Source organism: Solanum stenotomum, chromosome 2, assembly GCF_019186545.1.
Source record: "Solanum stenotomum isolate F172 chromosome 2, ASM1918654v1, whole genome shotgun sequence".
Lineage (NCBI taxonomy): Eukaryota > Viridiplantae > Streptophyta > Magnoliopsida > Solanales > Solanaceae > Solanum > Solanum stenotomum.
The window spans coordinates 42244135-42258489 of NC_064283.1; the positions used below are offsets into that span (position 1 = coordinate 42244135).

The following is a 14355-nucleotide window of genomic DNA, read 5'->3' on the forward strand; positions in this document are numbered from 1 at the left end:
AGTCCAGAAAATCGTCACTAAAAGTTTTTAACATTAAATTCTAATTTTGTGTTTTTTTCTTCATTGTTTTTAAAAAACTAAATATGATATCGATTAAGTAGGAGTTTGAAGACACTATATGTTTTATTTTTATGTCATATGTAAATATATAAAATGTACAATGATGCATTATATATATTAGGAAATTTGAATCGAAAAGTAATTTTGATTATTTTTCGTAATAATATTGGATGTTTTTAATATGGATATTGCAAGTTATTTATTTTAGAAAATTAGGTCGCAATCGAAAATTAATTATCATATTTTTTTGTTGAAAAAATAGGTTTTACTAGCGAATGGTTGTTGGAGCCTTAGTCGCCACTAAAAAAAACTCATAACCTTTAGTGGCAATATTTTGGGATTTCGCCACTAAAAGTCATGTTCTTTTGTAGTGAATCTTAGTTGGCAATACTTAGGTAGAGGGCTTAGTCCCACGTGGCTTGCCACGTCACTAAAAAATTGGGGTGTTAATTCTTGAAGGTATTTGTGATCTCCTGGGATAACTGCGGAGGTATTTTTGATCCCAAAATGTAATGGAGGGTATAAGTGGTCTATTTCGCATAGTTCAAGGGCAATTTGACCCTTTTCCGTATTTTCTATACACCTTTAGCAACAATTTTTTTGTAGTTGTTATATACACATTACACATTTGTTTTAAAAAATTTACACAAATATTTAAACTAAAATTTATATGAATTTGCAAACGTCAATACATAAGATTGATGGACTAGATATTTACCACTTCCTACAAAACTAAATACTTTTGCGTATCTCTACTAATAGTCAAAAACATTATACATATAAGTAAAGTCATTGTATTCTAATTCTACAAGCAATTTTAAAAATATCTTCTTCCCGTAGTACTTGTACTGCTGGATTGTTGAATTATGCATGTTCATCCAGCTAATAAAAGATAAATATAATTATATTTTGATAAAGTCAACTATAAAATACACAAATATAAATTTAAAAGGCAGAGAGAATCACATAATATCTAGGTATATGTTTTAAGACTCATACGCCCAAAAATAACCAGTTCTTCCTAGGCCGCATTGAACCAAATAAAAGAAATAACAAGTAAAAGCCTAAGAGCCTGTTTGGATGGGCTTTTAAGCTGATCAAACTGGCTTAAAAGCCAGTTTTTGACTTATTAGAGTGTTTGGCAATTATCAAAATGACTTATTTTAAGTCAAAAATGACTTATTTTAAGCCAAAAGCTAAAAGCTAGGGGGGGAGCTTTTTTTTTTAACTTAAAAGCCCTTTTATGTTGACCAAGTATATTACCTTTTTGCCCTTAATTCTTTTATACAATTTCTAAATTGCCCATATTGAATTATTATTATTATTATTATATTATTATTATTATAATAATAATAATTATTATTATTATTATTACTATTACTATTATTATTATTATTATTTCTGAAATATGAATTTATATTCCTCTTATAAGGTGGTAAAGAAATATGTGAATAATAGAAAAATATTATTACTTATGGATGCAAAACATAAATTAATTTTGTTTTAATTTTTTTTTTAAGTATAAAAACCTTAAATTAATCAATTTTTTATCATGTTAACAGCTTAAAGGGTATTTCAGACATTTTGATAAAAAAAAAAAGTGTTTACCAGCACTTATTTGCCAAACACATCAACAACTTTTTTTTCAACTGCAGCACTTTTATCCAAACACATAACTACTTATTTTAAAAATAAGTTCCAGCACTTTAAAAAGTTACTTTTTAAAAGTTACTTTTTTTAAGTCAATCCAAACGGGCTCTAAGTATAGTGTTGTGCATCGACTCATTCCAACAAATTTAATCCCAGAATGGTAATTGTTACATTAGGAAGTAGAGTGTTAATGATCCAAGAAGTCTATCATCAAACTAAACTTTTAAATGACATTTATAATTTCTAATTTTTTTTTACAAGTAGATGTCGTTCATATTTCTTCAATTAGCTATTTGTCTACACAATAAATATGTTACATAGGCAATATATTGCCCTTAGTGAATGAACAAAGAGAACCTTAATCCTATATACCAGCTTATAATGAACAAGAGCAACAAGTTTTTTCCTTATGAAGTACTTAGGAAACACTAGTCATTATTGACACAATCTTCACCAGTACAATCTCTACAAATTTTACTTCACTCTCAAAGAACAAGAGTGAAGTAACCACATGTTTACGTAAATATAAGCAAAAAAAAATGATGTTTCTAGGTATTCAACTGTTTATAGCTAAACTGAGATATCAACACATTTATGGAATAAATGATAAAGAAAATAGATAAATAATACTAAAGTGCTTTATCAAGTGGCAAATAGATAAATAATACTAAAGTGCTTTATCAAGTGGCCATACTAATTTTTAACTGAATTCAATTGGACTCATTAGACTTCAATTTTAAAACATAAACTAGTTACATAAGGTGAAAAAGGAACCAAAATATCAACTCCAAGAATGCAATTAACTACGAAGCTACTAGATTACCAAGACACCTATTTGATCTAATTTCACTTCTCTTGAAACTTCCTATAGAAATACATTGATCAATGACCATAATTATGCAAAGATGTTGATTTATAGCATTCATGATAGACTACTATGCTATCATAGCAGACACTAGAATATTTTCAACATATACAATTTCATAAAAAGATCTCTTAAAGACATGATTTACTTGTTGAAGCATTTATTTCATTAGTTCTCTTAAACTTGAGTTTTTGATTATCACAACATGCTCACCAATACAAGAATTAACCATCATGAAAATCAGAGTGACTAGAAATATTGATTATTAGCTTTAAGTGTTATCTAGACATAGATCGGATGCAAGAGTAGCTCTTAGCATATTATGTAATCTGGATAATCACAAAGCACAAAATAGGAGGGACCAACTAAGATTTAATTGCAAAAGAACAAAACAAGAAATAAATTTAACTACTTATTACCTTTTAGTATGTACATATAGAACAATCCATTAATCTTAATAGAGAAAAATGGAAGTAATATGTTGACAAGTGCAATCCCATTCCAAGATCAAACTATCATATAAAAAACTGCATTCAGTTTCTAACTAGGAGAGCAACAACTAATTTCATCAGAGTCAATTCTCACTGTTTTAATTATACTTGTCAGTTACACTACTCCAATCAATTATTTCTAAACTTTCACGATTTTATCCTTTCAGCTGAGCATTTTTGTATCATTAACAAAGCATGCGTAACTAACTATACAGATTGTCACCAAAGAACCCCAAAACCATTTGAAGGGAACCACAACCAAGCAAGTCTAAATGTACATGTTGATTCACAATGTAAATACAATTTGACATTTGGCAAGAAGCACTTAGACAAGTATCTTCCAGAGCAACCTAAGGTTTGAATAGCATAATTGTGACTGACCTGTAGTTAGTGGAATTTCATAATGCGCATATCTTGTAGCAGGGGATTAACTTTGTTACCAAGCCGCTAAAGGCTTCACCAAGCTCAGACAGCAAACCAACCAATTTAGGTGCAGAACTATAGACAACATCCACAAAAATATTGCTTTAAAAAATGTATTAGGTACGAAGATGAAGAAAAAAATACGTGAAGATGAATTAAACATTAACTAAAATCATTATGCCAACGCTTCAAACAATGAGAGCACAAAAAGACATATAAAGAAGCAGATTGAGGTAGAATAAACAGATCCAAAACAAAAGGAAACATTGAATGCATCGTATTAATACAATGCCCTTCAAAAAATCAAAGAGGAAGCTAATAGCTCCCTCAGAAAGAGATGCTCATAATTTAAACATAGCAACATTTACATAATGTTGTACAAGGCTCACTATGGTGATGCCTGATGCTTATACAATCAAGATAAAACATGAAACTCATAAATCTCACCATTGAAGACTCACCATTCAACCAGTTAATAGAATACAATGATCAACAATGTAAGTGGACTGGAGAGGAGTGAGGAGCAAAAACACAAATGCAAATGGGTTAGGAGACTGCCTGATAAACAGAGAAGACCCTTTATCTTATAACCTTTTTGTATTTCACTCTTATGTCCTATACAACCCATATTCACAATACAAAAAATTGTCAACTTAATCATAAAAGAAATCACTAAATAACTCCAAAACCACAATGCACTTCTTCAAGATACACTTTCAAAAGATTACTGACCTTCTTGTTTATCGAAATAATAATTTTATTTCAAAAGAAATCTTTAGTTTTGATTACTATTAGTATTCATTATTAGTAGCATGCATTGATTGCCTCCTTATATTTTTCATGCCATAAGAATCCCATCAAAGCACTGGAATCTAAAACTTACTTGATACAAGTAATTCGTAATGACTAGGTTCGAAGGAACTTAAGTTCTACCATTTTTGGTTCAAACTTGGCTTTTAAATTATACTTTTTAAATTCTAAAATATGCTAGTTGTGAAAAGCCAAGAAAAACTTTGTTAGATATATTTTTTAAGAGAAATGAGATTGTAGTACAATTTATGTAAGAGAACATTCGAATGATGAGAAGCATAAAAATGAGTCTTTTGAAATTCAACATCTAAAATTTATTAGAATTGACTAACTACTTCAACAAACAGATAGATTTATATACATTTGACTTTAGATATTATCTCTAACCTTAGCTTTTATCTGAGAATTACAGATATAAGTTATAATAATTCTTTATTTGAACAAATATAAGACACCTTTTAGAAATCAAATAATGCAATTGGGCAAATATAATTCAAGACAGACAGTACAAGTTAAACCCGATAAAATCTACCCAACTAGGTGTGCTACTCTGAACCAAATCTTATACGAGTTGAAATATATTTTAATGACCAATATCTCCCATGAGTATAGTGCCAACAGCTTACTAGAAGAGTAATAGAAAAATAGAGAAAAGTTTTCCTTGCTTTGTCTAAAAGAACTACCTAAACTACAATGCTCAAAATTATAATGCCTTAATCGTTTGATTGGAAACTAGTTATTCCGAAATTAATTATCCTAGATAAGTTATTTTACCATGTATTTGGATAACTTATCCCATCTCAAAGCTATAAACGGTGTGGTAAATAATCATAAGACTGTCTAATACCTCCAACAAAATGACTCCTAATAGTCCTCATCTTACAATTCAATATAAAAGACATTTATTCTTTTTAGGCATGTAAGCAAAGCATGTAGATAAAGTTCAAACGTGAACAATATAAAATGCATTCAAGACTATAACCCAACAAAATCTCAAAGGAAAACACATTGATAATAGAAAACTAGATATCAAAGCTAGCAATTTTCAGTTTTGAGCAATGAAAAGGACAACTCAGAATAAGATTAGGCATAATCGACTAAAGAGAAAGTGAGAGGCAAAAATTAATGACCTTAGAAGTGCCACCGCATAGTGAACCCAAGAATCCCAAACACGAAAATATGGTTGTCGATGTTATAAATCACATCCTTGAGTTCTGTTCTAGATCCGCCAGCGACTCCTTTCAATAATAAAGATACGGTTCTCCAAGATGTATATTCAACAATTTTATCCTAAAGGTTCATCAACAAGAAAAGATATGCATTTACATAGAAAATCGATTCATATGACCAGCAATACATGAATCCTTACCTTGCGAGCCCGTCAATTTCGAAGAAGACAAACAAACGAAATGCTGGAAGAAGTAAAAGATGGATTCGAAGTAGACTAGAAAAGGCACGGACAGTGCAGAGAAGATGATGACATGAATTAGTGGGAATAGATCAGTCCCAATCTTTACCAGCCTTAATTCTTTGTAATTAAGAAAAGAATTACATGAATTATTTTCTTAATTCTTCGTATAGCCTTATCGGAGAAGAAATCAGTTCAGCAGTTGAAAAGAAAAAAATGAGAAACCCTAGAGCTAGATTGAAACAAAGAGAGGGAAAATTGCTAAGAAAAAAAGAGGAATATTTTAGCGCCTTCACTTTTTGTACTAAAATGGAAAAAAAATTATTGTGTACTTATCTTTAGGCCACAAATTAATTAGTTTGTTGAGAACAAAAATATGATACTTTTTTCAACGATGAAAATATATTGTTGCCAATTTATTTTATATTTTATATATATTATATTACTCATTATTAATGGCAACAAGAAAATATTTTTTGCTAACAAGAAATAAGTTGTGGCGGAAATTTTGTTCTATACCAACAACTGAATCAAGTTGTTGCCATTAATTGAAATTAGCAACAATTTTTTAGTTGTTGGTAAAAAGTTGTTGCCAATTCTATATTTTGTTGTAGTGACTATTAAAGATATCTATATTGAACACAATCTATCCTCAAATCATTATCAATGAAAAAACTTCAAAGATTTCATGATTTTCAAAACTCATGAGGGGTTGTAAAATCAAGAGAGAATGAAAAAGATAAAAGAGATTCACTCAACCAAAAGAAACACTATAATATAAACAAAATACAATTGTCCAAAACTAAAAGTAACAAAATACAATTAAAAAGGAGAATAATGGCTCGAAGGCCCTCACCCCACCAAAAATAAACAAGTAATGTCCTCAATGAAATGACAATAATAAGTACAGAAGGCTCAAATAGAAGGGTCTCCCAGAGAGGTTATGTCTTTGGAGCACTCTCATCTTGAGTCTCTGGAACGGAAGCATCATTCGGGGCATCAATGCCCCACAATAGGATCACCAGAGGTAGTAGTGAAGACTCAACTCGGCATCAGTGCCCGTTTCAACACTCAAATGGATGGTGGAGTCTAAAGAGACTCCACTAGGATCAACAACTGAAGTCTCTCGAAGGGATCTATCTAGGGCCACCTAAAAAATGACCTCATCGATCTCCTGCATCTCATTCAGAGTCTGCGAAATCCCATGCTCCTTGCTCCTCAACTCCTTCTCTTCTCTATTTGGCCAAATCATCATCAGCCCTCTCAATATCATCAGTACATATATGTCAATACTTGTGGCTGTCTCAGGCTGCACACTAGGAAAGGCTCACTACTAGGCATCTATGGCATAGAGGTAGGTGCATTCAGTAGGGGAATATCATCCCATAACATAGATATATTTGTGGACTTCAAGTGGGTCACCTTCGCTCGCAAGTAGCAATCTCCTCTCTCGTGGTTTCTAGTGCACCAGAATTACCCTTGTTCTTATATTGGTCCTCAAGTCTTGCAGTGAGGTTGTCCAACCTCACACCATGGCCCTCGACCAACCTCTCACACCTACTCACCCTATCTTTCAACGGAGCCAAGGATTTTCTTAATAGCCCTATCAATGATCCCGAGCATGTCCATCTCAACCCATGCGACTCTAATATTCGCCGATTGGGCAAGGTTTCCCATCTGATAAATCATTTCCTAGGTCAAAGGGGATGAGTGATAGAAGTGTGGGTAGGTCACACAACAGCAACAACAATAGCAGAACTAGTAGCAATAGGAGTAGTGGAAGTTGAAGGCATAGTAGAAGAGGATGATATACCTACCTTTTCCACAAAAAGAGAAAGTGTGCTGGCCTCAGCTGCTAGTGTAGTAGGATCAACTACGGGAGTCGTGTCTGGTGGTGGAGGCTTCCTCCGAGCCGCATCATCCCATAAAAACTCAGCCTCAACCCTTCGAATGTCACTGGAAGAGGCCGGTGTAATCCTCATATCAGTCTTCCCTCAAAAGAGAACTCCTACTCTCTCACACAACTGAGTGATGAGAACTGGGAAATGAAGGGAGGTTTGCTCTTGTCGAGCCCGTAGCAACATCTATTCCACAATGATTTTACTACATTGATCTACTCATTTTTATAATAGTGCCGACTAGCACTGTCTTTGGGTGCCGGAGTATTGATTCATTTTGGGACAGTATGATATTGCTGCTAATAAACCCAAACTAGTACCGAGCTACAATGTTTGAATCCTTATTCTCTATCTTCGCACCTTCAGTCATCCAAGAGGGAGAAGACTCATCAGATATCAATGTGGCTAACCACCTCTTTAAGGCATCAAGATTTCTATGCATCCAAATCTCGTAGGTATCAACATGAGTAGAAAAGTGCTCAGTATTGTGTTAACTTCATCCACATGAAACTGAACCATCTTACCCCACACTTTCACATCATCCACGGGCTTCTAGATAGTTCTCTTTCTCTTCTTGGGCAAAGCCTCAACATAGGCATCATAGAATTTCCAGACCCATTTCGTCACATAAGGATGTTTGAGCTTTGTAAATTGCTCAAACTTATGGTACTTGATGGTTTCCTAAATGGTCAGGTAGTCACTCATGACTCCATCTGTCAAGGGCCTACGCTCTTCCGAAATAGTTTGTTCTCCTTCCGCCTTGAGCCTATTTAAGGCCCTTGGAACTATTATTGTGAGAACACAAGAAGCATGAGTTGGATCTTATAGAGGCGACACTAACTTGGAGCTAATGCTTACCTGCTTGGTGGCAATATGTTTTCCAACTTTCTTGCCCCCACTGGTAGGGGTCTGAGGATTGGCTTGTTGAACACGAGGAGCCTCCAATGTCTCATTAATAGATATTCCTTTGTGTTTCTTCAGATGAGAAGGAGGATGAGAGTCTCTGTCTAACTCCATATCTGATGTAACCACTTTTGTTTTAGCCATTATCTGTAGAGTACACATTCAAATATAGGATTTGTGAAGGTTAGTTAAAATCAAACTCATTTTGAAACTTATTTTAAAAAACATCATGAGGCTCGCCTAACGGGAAGGTGGATCGCTAAACAAGAATGATGAGTTTCAGTGAGCTCGCTGAATCAGACAATAGCAAAAATCTCAAGAATCAAGCATAAAAATAGAGTCAATTCCAACTCGGTGATTCGCCGAGTCAGTTTTAGTGGGCTAAGACAAGCCCGCTGAAAATGACAGTTCAAATTGAAAAGAAAAAGGCATCAAAGGTGATGTCCACTCCCACTTAGTGATTTTCCAAGTGGGTTTGGTGGACTAACACAAGTCTGCCGAATGAGATAGTACCCAATGTCACACATATGCTAAAGAAGGTGAGCTGGGGCTTATTCAATGATTTTCCTAACCTCCTTGGCGAGCTAAGACAAGCCCTCCGAAAAGAAAGTGTTCAGCCTAGTACCTAATTTTTTGTAGCCAAACCCAACATACACAAAAAATACTAGTTTCCCTACATCATTACAACCCACCTTATGTTTTTCTACCCATAGCTACTCAGACTTCCCCCAGATATTGCTAAGTATTGCTTGAATTGACGATTTTCCCTTAAGAAAGTAGTCACCATGTCTATCATTGGGCAAAATCATGCAATTGGGTCAACACTGGGTTAATCAGACTTCACCCGCATCAAATTAAGCTTATACCCATCAAATATATCAGTATAATTTCAAAATTTAGCCAACACAATCAAGATTAACATTCTACAGACACACACATACAACTAACTCATGGGTACAATTCAATACGCACAATAGAAAGCTACCTAACGAATTTTAACAATCAATATCACTTAATGGCTTCAAGCCCATATGCATATTGTAAATTAAAGCTCAAAATTCTCATTAAAATTAAAAACCAACCTTAGTAGGAAGAACAAATTAAGGATAACAAGGAATTGGGTTGGGTTGACTGTGAAAGCAAGCAAACACACACCTCGACTTTAAAATCACACACTCAATACTAACAAACACTCAAATAATGCAATGAAAGAGAATGGAGATTAAATGACTTGAAGATATCAAAGGGTTTAAATTTTGATTTTGAAAAGACCCTTGGCCTTTTTATACCAAACTCGTTCGGCGATCACGACTAACGTCATTGAACGTTTTTGATGAATCGTCAATTGGAGCTCAAGATCGCTGAAGAAGCCTTGATGAACACTAAACCTTAAGGTTGATTTGGCGGACCAGATGGAGTCCACATAGTGCACTTCGGCGGATCTCCTTTTGGAACTCTAACCATTGAAATCGACAGTACATTTTTCCACATGTTCAAGCTCAAATGTCATCGTTTTGACCATTGTGACTATTGTTGTCACTACCATGATCACTCATTGTATAACACCTGCAAATCAACCAACAATAACACAAAACAACAATCTACTACAACTAAACAAAATTAAAATCTAATTTCTCTATTAGAATTCTCAACCACCATTCCCCGACAATGGTGACATTTTTTATAACACTCAAATGTCCTCCTTAAAACCAATTAAAAGGGACAACAGTCGTAGTCAATAAAAACCCAACTAAGAGTCTAGGTCAAATCCCACAAGGAATGATATATCGTAGAAAATTCCTGTCAAGAAATTTGGATTGTAAATTGCTCATTGGTAATAGTAAGAACAAATGGGTGGTAATAATTCCACCAATTTAATAAAAAGCTTTAGTAATCAATTGTCACAATTTAAACTAAAATTTCAGAGAATGAAAGAGTTAACAAGCAATATAGGGGTGTAGAGATTGGAAATCAATGTCATATTGTGGTAATTGTGTTGCTCTATAGTGATGAATATTCATGAATAGGCTAAGTTATCTTCAATGACTCTAATCATCTTTCGATCTAAAAGCATCTATGCATAGAATCTTTTTTCGGTCTCATCTAAATGCGAAACTAAACAACCAAATACCTTACTCGATTCTCTCTTTCGATGTAGAATAGGGCAAATAGATCTGACCCATAATCTCAATTTTCAGTTATAGATATCAAACCTAAATTGCTAGTATTGGACTAATTACTCACTCTAATCAATCTCTTTCAAGCATCAATCGGAGATCGGAAGTAGGAATTAAGTTTGTAACCTTAACTTACAAACTAATTCCATGCTAATTAGCCTAAATTCATGTATAAACAGTAGAAAAATAGACCATAACACAATACCCACTACATTAAATCAACACACAACCCCATAATTGCACCCCTAGATCTTGGGGTTTTAGTCACCCATCACAAAAAGCAAAGAAAGTATACCTTCCATGAAAGCAGACATGAGTAACATGAAATTGAGCAATTACAAGAAAACCCTCTCTAGATTCAACTTCAATTTATCAAATATAAGAGCAAAGTTGTAAAACCCCAAAAGTTTGAAAGTATTCTTAATAAACAAAGGTCAAGTGTTCTCTCTAAACTCAAAATATTTCTCACTCTTTCTTAATATCAGAAATATTTTTCATGACCCTAATTTCTCTCTCCTTTGGGCTCTTTATAGTTTCCCAAAATTTGGCCCAAAATCATATGCACATCTCATTAGGCGACATTAATCAGGCTCGCCGAGCTCGTTTGGCAAATCATCTCTCGCTCTTCAGCTCGCTTTTTCATGCTCTAGGTTTCAGGTGTTTGAACTTGTGTCAGCGAACTCATTTGAGTCAGCCTTTCATAGTTGATGAATCACCGAGTACCACCTTGGTTCACCTTTCGAGCATTCAATCTTTCTTTTTACACTGTTATTTTCGGCGATGATCAGCAAGGTCGCCACTCTAATTCAACGCATCGCCTTCTTTAATAGAGTTTACTGACCTGATTTGATAGACACAAGTGTTATGCACTGTCATTTTGGGTGAGGTCGTGCTCACTGGGTGATCTACAATGTATAGTTTGTACTTCTTTTGCATTTTTGGCCATTTTTTCAAACATTAATCTTTGCCTTGTTTATTTGCCTTCATAGCTGCAAATCATAAATATTTTATCAAAATAGGACAAAATTAGACATCGATAACACTAATTATCGAGCTAAATAGACCTCAATGAGTGAAAATCTACCACTCATCAAGAATCACCAATCTTTAAGTGTCAAAGGGATCAACTAGTCATAAGTGTGATAGGTAGGAGCATCGTACTATACATTAGTGAAACAATGTAGATACAAGTATGCATTAGCACATTAAATGTACTAAGAATGATAGCAATGTATAAGAGTTATGAAATCACGTTAAAAAGGATTTTATATGACATGCAATGACCAAGCTAAATCATAAGATGAAAGGTTACAAAAAATAAGTCATAATCATAGTCAATGCAAGCTCAACATCTTCAAAATACTTTATAAGATACTTTGAAAGTAACCTTCGTTCATTAATGTGTGAAGTTTACCATTTAACCAACATAAACCATCTGAGTTATAACATGAAATCCAATGTCTGTCCCACATCAAAATGAGATGTCCTTACTTGCCAAAGTAAGAACCATGAGTCTGATCTAAAGTGAACCACTAGCTAGGTCTATCTAAGACAAGTCCTATGGTGGCACATAGTTCTGTGACTTAGGAATTGCTACTAAAGGTCCATAGACACTAAAAGGAAACCTTCATCCCAAATCCTGCTCCGTGCTAAGTAAAATCCCATGGAATAGTCATTAATCATATACATATTATTATCATCCACAGAAAGGTACAATTAGGCAATCAATCCAAGCTAAAGTTATTTAGAATAGCTCCTAAAACTTAATTCAACTTAGGTGAGAAAACCTTTCAACCTTATGCATTCTTATGTGAGAAAACCTTTCATAATCATGATCTTATAGTATGTGAGAAAACCTTTCACAACAACAACATTGATATTTTCCTCTCAAAGCATCCTCAAATTATTTACATCTCTTTCATAAAAGCATGTGTATCTTTATAAAAGTCACATTTCATAGTTCATAAGCTTTATCATGTATTTATAGTCTAAAATCACGAGTCATGCATGGGTCCATATGAATTCAATTCAAAAACATGTAATTACTTCAATTCATGCATTTATCTAATCCACACAAAGCTCTATCTTAAATAGGTAATGTTCATACGTGGAAGTACTATCATATCGTGAAGATTTATAAAGTAGTTTATAGTGGTCCCTTTATCAAATCATGCTAAGATACTAACTATTTATGAAGAAAGCCGAGAATGTGTGTGGTAGAGGTTCATGATACATCTCATTTGACAAAAGTATGATTTGGAATGTGAAAAAGTACCCATAATTTTACATAAAAATAATGTAGAACGCATAACATAATTAAATGGAGGATTCATAAAATGAGACAGAATGAAACACATTTCGTCAAAGCTTTTCTACTCACATGAGCTTCAAAAGAATAGTTATATCAATGTGTGATAAGTCACAGATTTTGACCTCATTTGAGGTTTATAGTTCACCAAATACTATCCTTAATGCTTGTTTATATCCATTTCCGATGTTAAATTGCTTGACTTTCAGCTATGAGAGCTCAAGGACAAAACAAGGACAAATAGAAGCAAAAACAAGTCAATCACCAAAAATATTGGAGAACTCTACTACAAATGGAAGCCAACTTAGTGAGTGAAGTTAGAAACAACGATTCACCGATCAAGATTGTCGAACTCCATTAGGCTCACCAAAGGTGTTCAACACCTGAAGCCATGAAGTGAAGCTAAAAGGCAAGAAGGCATAACATTCGACAAGCCCAACTAACGTTGCCGAAGTAATTCTGAAGTGTAATTTTTTTTCAAACTTTGGGAAGGTATAAAGGATTTTGATAAAAATTATCTATCATTATTTTAGTGTGAAAATACTAAGAACACTCTAAAGTTTTTGGGTGATTTTTGCTTGGAAGACTTAGAATTCCCTGGGTTTTGATTTGGGTAATTTGAAACTAAAAATTGAAGCATCTAGCTTGAATTGAGAATTGTTACTTTGGCAAAATTCTTTTCATTCCTAGCTTAAGTGGCTAAATCTCATAATTCTAGAGATGTGTAATGTAATTGGGTCCTAAATTGTATGTGGTCTTTGTGTTCCTCAATTAAATGTTGGTTTGAAATGAGTTCAATTATTTTATCTTGTTTTTATGTATGATTTGAGGTTGAAAAAAACTTCAATCTAGTTTAAGATCTCTATGCTAACTTGTGAAAGGTGCTTAGAATGAATGATTTAATTGAAAATTGTTGATTAAGTTCATATTTTAGTTTTGCTTGAAAGAGGAAACTATATTAAGGCATTATATCAACTTTGTATGTTACACATGTTGAGGTTTCACAAAACTCACATGAAAGACGATAAGTAATTGATAAATATTTATCGTATTCGTTAATCTAGCATATCTATTAAGAATCAACTATGTTGAGCAACACAATTACCCACTTTCGAAATTGACATTCAATTACGCACACTCCCAAGATTCCTTTTCTTACTTGTGAAATTACTTTGTCCTTTACTCTGGTTAAAAATTTGTTAATCAATCTCATTACTGATAGCTTGAAATCTCTCAAATTTGTATTTATGTTAACATCAAATAAACAACTTACAAAAGACTAGTACATGGATTTACTCCGTGGTTGAAATCTAGATTTACCATTCCTTATGGAATTTAACCCCACCTCCTCGTTGGGTTCTT

General features: G+C 33.5%; 1 long non-coding RNA gene across 1 annotated transcript; it reads right to left on the reverse strand.

Moving 5' to 3' along the window:
- Positions 1-713: 713 nt before the first annotated feature.
- Positions 714-5982, reverse strand: LOC125855638 (uncharacterized). Its single transcript, XR_007445510.1, has 4 exons — positions 5669-5982; positions 5430-5589; positions 3448-3564; positions 714-942 (listed from the first exon to the last, which is right to left on the reverse strand). It is a non-coding gene; the product is annotated as an uncharacterized LOC125855638 (long non-coding RNA).
- Between the last annotated feature and the right edge of the window lie 8373 nt (positions 5983-14355).